This window comes from Triticum aestivum, chromosome 1B (genome assembly GCF_018294505.1).
Source record: "Triticum aestivum cultivar Chinese Spring chromosome 1B, IWGSC CS RefSeq v2.1, whole genome shotgun sequence".
Lineage (NCBI taxonomy): Eukaryota > Viridiplantae > Streptophyta > Magnoliopsida > Poales > Poaceae > Triticum > Triticum aestivum.
The window spans coordinates 677,297,540-677,304,628 of record NC_057795.1 but is presented as its reverse complement, the minus strand read 5'-3'; positions in this window follow the sequence as shown (position 1 = coordinate 677,304,628).

The window sequence follows — 7,089 nt, the reverse complement described above, 5'->3', positions numbered from 1 at the left end:
GGGAATCGTTTTCGTCATCCCTTGCATTATAGTTCATCACGAAGTTCTACTAACTTGGTGGTGGTGACTAGAGAATTCTGTCAATCACTATCTTATCTGGAAGATTAACTCCCACTTGATTCAAGCGATTGTAGTACCCAGACAATCTGAGCACATGCTCACTAGTTGCGCGATTCTCCTCCATCTTTTAGCTATAGAACTTGTTGGAGACTTCATATCTTTCAACTCGGGTATTTGCTTGAAATATTAACTTCAACTCCTGGAACATCTCATATGGTCCATGACGTTCAAAACGTTTTTTGAAGTCCCGATTCTAAGCCGTTAAGCATGGTGCACTAAACTATCAAGTAGTCATCATATTGAGCTAGCTAAACGTTCATAACGTCTGCATCTGCTCCTGCAATAGGTCTGTCACCTAGCGGTGCATTAAGGACATAATTCTTCTGTGCAGCAATGAGGATAAACCTCAGGTCACGGATCCAATCCGCATCATTGCTACTAACATCTTTCAACACAATTTTCTCTAGGAACATATCAAAATAAACATATGAAAGCAACAACGCAAGCTATTGATCTACAACATAATTTGCAAAATACTACCAGGACTAAGTTCATGATAAATTTAAGTTCAATTAATCATATTACTTAAGAACTCCCACTTAGACAGACATCTCTCTAGTCATCTAAGTGATCACGTGATCCAAATCAACTAAACCATAACCGATCATCACGTGAGATGGAGTAGTTTTCAATGGTGAACATCACTATGTTGATCATATCTACTATATGATTCACGCTCGACCTTTCGGTCTTCGTGTTCCGAGGCCATATCTGCATATGCTAGGCTCGTCAAGTTTAACCTGAGTATTCTGCGTGTGCAAAACTGGCTTGCACCCGTTGTAGATGGACGTAGAGCTTATCACACCCGATCATCACGTGGTGTCTGGGCACGACGAACTTTGGCAACGGTGCATACTCAGGGAGAACACTTCTTGATAATTTTAGTGAGAGATCATCTTAAAATGCTACCATCAATCAAAGCAAGATAAGATGCATAAAGGATTAACATCACATGTAATCAATATAAGTGATATGATATGGCCATCATCATCTTGTGCTTGTGATCTCCATCTCCGAAGCACCGTCATGATCACCATCGTCACCGGCGCGACACCTTGATCTTCATCGTAGCATCATTGTCGTTTACGCCATCTATTGCTTCTACGACTATCGCTACCGCTTAGTGATAAAGTAAAGCAATTACAGGGCGTTTGCATTTCATACAATAAAGCGACAACCATATGGCTCCTGCCAGTTGCCAATAACTTCGGTTACAAAACATGATCATCTCATACAATAAAATATAGCATCACGTCTTGACCATATCACATCACAACATGCCCTGCAAAAACAAGTTAGACGTCCTCTACTTTGTTGTTGCAAGTTTTACGTGGCTGCTACAGGCTTAGCAAGAACCGTTCTTACCTACGCATCAAAACCACAACGATAGTTCGTCAAGTTAGTGCTGTTTTAACCTTCGCAAGGACCGGGCGTAGCCACACTCGATTCAGCTAAAGTGAGAGAGACAGACACCCGCCATCCACCTTTAAGCACGAGTGCTCGTAACGGTGAAACCAGTCTCGCGTAAGCGTAAGCATAATGTCGGTCCGGGCCGCTTCATCTCACAATACCGCCGAACCAAAGTATGACATGCTGGTAAGTAGTATGACTTGTATCGCCCACAACTCACTTGTGTTCTACTCATGCATATGACATCTACGCATAAAATCTGGCTCGGATGCCACTGTTGGGTAACGTAGTAATTTCAAAAAATTACCTACGCACACGCAAGATCATGGTGATGCATAGCAACGAGATGGGAGAGTGTTGTCCACATACCCTCGTAGACCGTAAGCGGAAGCGTTATGACAACGCGGTTGATGTAGTCGTACGTCTTCACGATCCGACCGATCCAAGCACCGAACGTACGGCACCTCCGAGTTCAGCACACGTTCAGCTCGATGACGATCCCCGGACTCCGATCCAGCAAAGTGTCGGGGATGAGTTCCGTCAGCACGACGGCGTGGTGACGATGATGATGTTCTACCGACGCAGGGTTTCGCCTAAGCACCGCAACGATATGACCGAGGTGGAATATGGTGAAGGGGGGCACCGCACACGGCTAAGGAACGATCACGAAGATCAACTTGTGTGTCATGGGGTGCCCCCCTGCCCCCGTATATAAAGGAGGGAGGGGGGGGGGAGGTGCGGCCGGCCAAGGAGGGCGTGCCAAGGGGGAGTCCTACTCCCACCGGGAGTAGGACTCCTTCTTTCCTAGTCCAACTAGGAGAAGGGGGGAAAGGAGGGGAGTGGAGAAGGAAGGGAGAGGGGGGCCGCGCCCCAAACCCTTTGTCCAATTCGGACTGGGCTTGGGAGGGGCGCGCGCCACCTCCTGGCTCCTTCCCACTAAGGCCCATTAAGGCCCAATACCCTTCCCCGTATTCCCGTAACTCCCCGGTACTCCAAAAAATACCCGAATCACTCGGAACCTTTCCGAACTCCGAATTTAGTCGTCCAATATATCGATCTTTACGTCTCGACCATTTCGAGACTCCTCGTCATGTCCCCGATCTCATCCGGGACTCCGAACTCCTTCGGTACATCAAAACTCATAAACTCATAATATAACTGTCATCGAAATCTTAAGCGTGCGGACCCTACGGGTTCGAGAACTATGTAGACATGACCTAGAACTATTCTTGGTCAATAACTAATAGCGGAACCTGGATGCCCATATTGGCTCCTACATATTCTACGAAGATCTTTATCGGTCAAACCGCATAACAACATACTTTGTTCCCTTTGTCATCGGCATGTTACTTGCCCGAGATTCGATCATCGGTATCCAATACCCAGTTCAATCTCGTTACCGGCAAGTCTCTTTACTCGTTGCGTAATGCATCATTCCGTAACTAACTCATTAGCTACATTGCTTGCAAGGCTTATAGTGATGTGCATTACCGAGAGGGCCCAGAGATACCTCTCCGACAATCGGAGTGACAAAACCTAATCTCGAAATATGCCAATCCAACATGTACCTTTGGAGACACCTGTAGTACTCCTTTATAATCACCCAGTTACGTTGTGACGTTTAGTAGCACCCAAAGTGTTCCTCCGGTAAACGGGAGTTGCATAATCTCATAGTTACAGGAACATGTATAAGTCATGAAGAAAGCAATAGCAACATACTAAACGATCAAGTGCTAGGCTAACGGAATGGGTCATGTCAATCACATCATTATCCTAATGATGTGATCCCGTTAATCAAATGACAACACATGTCTATGGTTAGGAAACATAACCATCTTTGATTAATGAGCTAGTGAAGTAGAGGCATACTAGTGACGTTATGTTGGTTTATGTATTCACACATGTATTATGTTTCCGGTTAATACAATTCTAGCATGAATAATAAACATTTATCATGATATAAGGAAATAAATAATAACTTTATTATTGCCTCTAGGGCATATTTCCTTCAACAACGGCGTTGGTGAAAGAAGTATATCATGTTTAGTGTAGGAGGAGTTCATCCTGTATATATCGCAGGAATGAATAATAATTGCTGGACTGGTTCAGGGAAAAGTTGTGTGTGCCTGTGTCCGGAGCATGAGTAGGGTTTGAAAACCCGCATAGCGGCCCAAAATCTCAATCCCAGTCACTGACAGGTGGGTGGGGGGGGGGTTCCTTACCGGATTCCTATCCCAGTAGTTTGTAGATTCAAAAACAAACTGAAACAAAAACAATGACAGAGGTCCTCGGTAAAACTAAAGGTTACATCGAGATTATTCGGAGTCAGCATTTGTAGATTCACCAATTACATGTCAACATCCTACCATGACTCAACTATATTACCCACAAAAAACCAACATACCATGGGGGTCTTTGAGTCAGGCCTATTGGCCAGAATGATCACATCAATATATGAATGGAATTATATGTATCTTTATCTCCATGTGACTATCTTCATCAAGTTGTCATCATAAGAACTCACAAGACTAGCATGGTAGGGGGTGTTAGTCTCGACCATTCAAAGTAACAAGTGCTCCGGTCATATAGAATAAGAAGATGTGAGGCCATGTCACACTCTATTCATATGATGACCTGAGCGTTATGCCAAAAGGTAAGGTGAACAAACTGAAGGAGTAACTGAAGGAAATATGCCCTAGAGGAAATAATAAAGTTATTTTTTATTTCCTTATTTTATGATAAATATTTATCATTCATGCTAGAATTGTATTAACTGGAAACTTAGTACATGTGTGAATACATAGACAAAACATATTGTCCCTAGTATGCCTCTACTTGACTAGCTCGTTAATCAAAGATGGTTATGTTTCCTAACCATAGACATGTGTTGGCATTTGATGAACGGGATCACATCATTAGGAGAATGATGTGATGGACATGACCCATCCGTTAACTTAGCATTATGATCGTTACAGTTTCATTGCTACTGCTTTCTTCATGACTTATACATGTTCCTCAGACTATGAGATTATGCAACTCCCGAATATCGGAGGAACACTTTGTGTGCTACCAAACGTCACAACGTAAAAGGGTGATTATAAAGGTGCTCTACAGGTGTCTCCAAAGGTGTTTGTTGGGTTGGCATAGATCGAGATTAGGATTTGTCACTTCGTGTTTCGGAGAGGTATCTCTGGGCCCTCTCGGTAATACTCATCACTATAAGGGTGTGTTCGGATTCTCTCCAGCTTCACAAAACTCCACAGATTCAACTTCTTCTCCTCGCTTCTAGCTTCATGTAGCGATTCCAGGAGCGTTCGGGACATTGGGCAGCTTCTCCCACAACTGCAGCCCAGTTGAGAGGGCTGTGGCTGTTAGGTGTAGGTTGGGCGGCTGGATGCAGCCCAATTAGGAGGGACTAGCTGTTCGATCGAGGATTCACGTAACGATTCGAGAGGTTCTGTTTCTATTCGAGGGGAGGCAGCGAACCGGTATCCTTGGCGGTGGCAGTTCGCTGTAAATAGAGCCAACTCCACGCTTCACGTTTCCGTGGAGCTGGGCCGGCCTTGCTTCTCCTTTTTACACGTAGGGAACGAGCAGCTCCGCGAATTCAGCTTCTCAGGCTAAAACCGCTCGGGACAATTTTATCTGTGAAGTTTGTGAAGCGTGGAGTTGGAGGACATCAGAACAGGCCCTAAGCCTTGCAAGCATTGTGAATAATGAGTTAGTTACGGGATGAAGTATTACGGAACGAGTAAAGAGACTGCCGGTAACGAGATTGAACTAGGTACGATAATACCGACGATCGAATCTCGGGCAAGTAACATACCGATGACAAAGGGAACAACGTATGTTGTTATGCGGTTTGACCGATAAAGATCTTCGCAGAATATGTAGGAGCCAATATGAGCATCCAGGTTCCGCTATTGGTTATTAACCGGAGATGTGTCTCGGTCATGTCTACATAGTTCTCGAACCCGTAGGGTCCGAACGCTTAACGTTCGATGACGAGTTATGTGTTTTGATGACCGAAGTTTGTTAGGAGTCCCGGATGAGATCACGGACATGACGAGGAGTCTTGAAATTGTCGAGAGATAAAGATTCATATATTGGAAGGCTACATTCGGACAACGGAATGGTTCGGGTCGTTTCGATAAGTTTCAGAGTATCGGGGGTTACCAGAACCCCCTCCGGGAAGTTATTGGGCCTCATGGGCCTTAGTGGAGAAGAGAGAGGGCCGGCCAATAGGTGGCGCACGCCCCCTTTCCCCAATCCGAATTGGAAAAGGGGAGGGGGTGGCGCCCCCCTCCTTCCTTCTCTCCTCCTCCTCCTCCCCCCTTCTCCAACTTGGAATAGGAAGGGGGGGGGGGAATCCTACTAGGTTTGGAGTCCTAGTAGGACCCCCCCATGGCGCGCCTCCCCTCTTGGCCTCCTCCTCTTCCTCCTTTATATACATGGCCAAGGGGCACCCCATAGACACACAAGTTAATCTTTTAGCCGTGTGCGGTGCCCCCCTCCACAGTTACACACATATCGTCGTAGTGCTTAGGCGAAGCCCTGTGCCGGTAACTTCATCATCACCATCACCACGTCGTCGTGCCGAAGAAACTCTCCCTCAGCCTCAACCGGATCAAGAGTACGAGGGACATCATCAAGCTGAACATGTGTTGAACGCGGAGGTGCCGTACGTTCGGTACTTGGATCGGTTGGATCACGAAGACTTTCAACTACATCAACCGCGTTAACTAACGCTTCCGCTTTTGGTCTATGAGGGTACGTGGACACACTCTCCCCTCTCGTGATTGTAGGGAAAATTTTGAAATTACCGCGTTCCCCAACAGTAACAGGTGCTTTCGATACCACCATGGGCGTCAATGGAATGCTACACCCTTGCTTTCTTTATGGGAGTGCTCTTTGGCCTTAATGTATGGTGATCGGTTCCAAAGGTTCATCGGAGACAAGGGTAACCGGCTGACACTGACTCAAGAATGAATAACATCTCCTTCAACAACTAGGATTGCTTCACGATGTGGTATGCTCGGGTCGCTCTTTTCTATATCAAACAACAGCATAAGTGGACCAAAAGTCCAGCATGTTGCATGGAAACTATCCTTCAAGTATCCTTAGTCAAAGGATGCAAAGCTGATCAACTTCTTTGGCCCTTAAATTGCTCGCTTGCCCAAAAAAATAATTTTAAGGAAAAAAAAATCACGTAACACCTCATCCCAACTAATGCCTAGTCAATCTCTACCTGCTAATAAAGGGAGGTGATATTTTTATTAAAAACCCCCCAACTTCTCTAGGAATCAACCCACATTCATGCATGTCTGGGCAATTCAATCGCGTGTCTAAAATTTTAGCATGTCACTTCGCAGCCCTCGGCCATCTATCTGTTTGTTTGTCGCGTGTCCATGCAAATCTCGACTCCCACTGAAAAAAGAAAGTCTCATGCAACTCTGGAATCAATCTCGGGGGATAATAAGGTATAAAGGAAAGCTAATCCACTAAGGGCATCTCCAACACTGACACTTAAACCGGACACCGCATCCGTCCACGGACCAG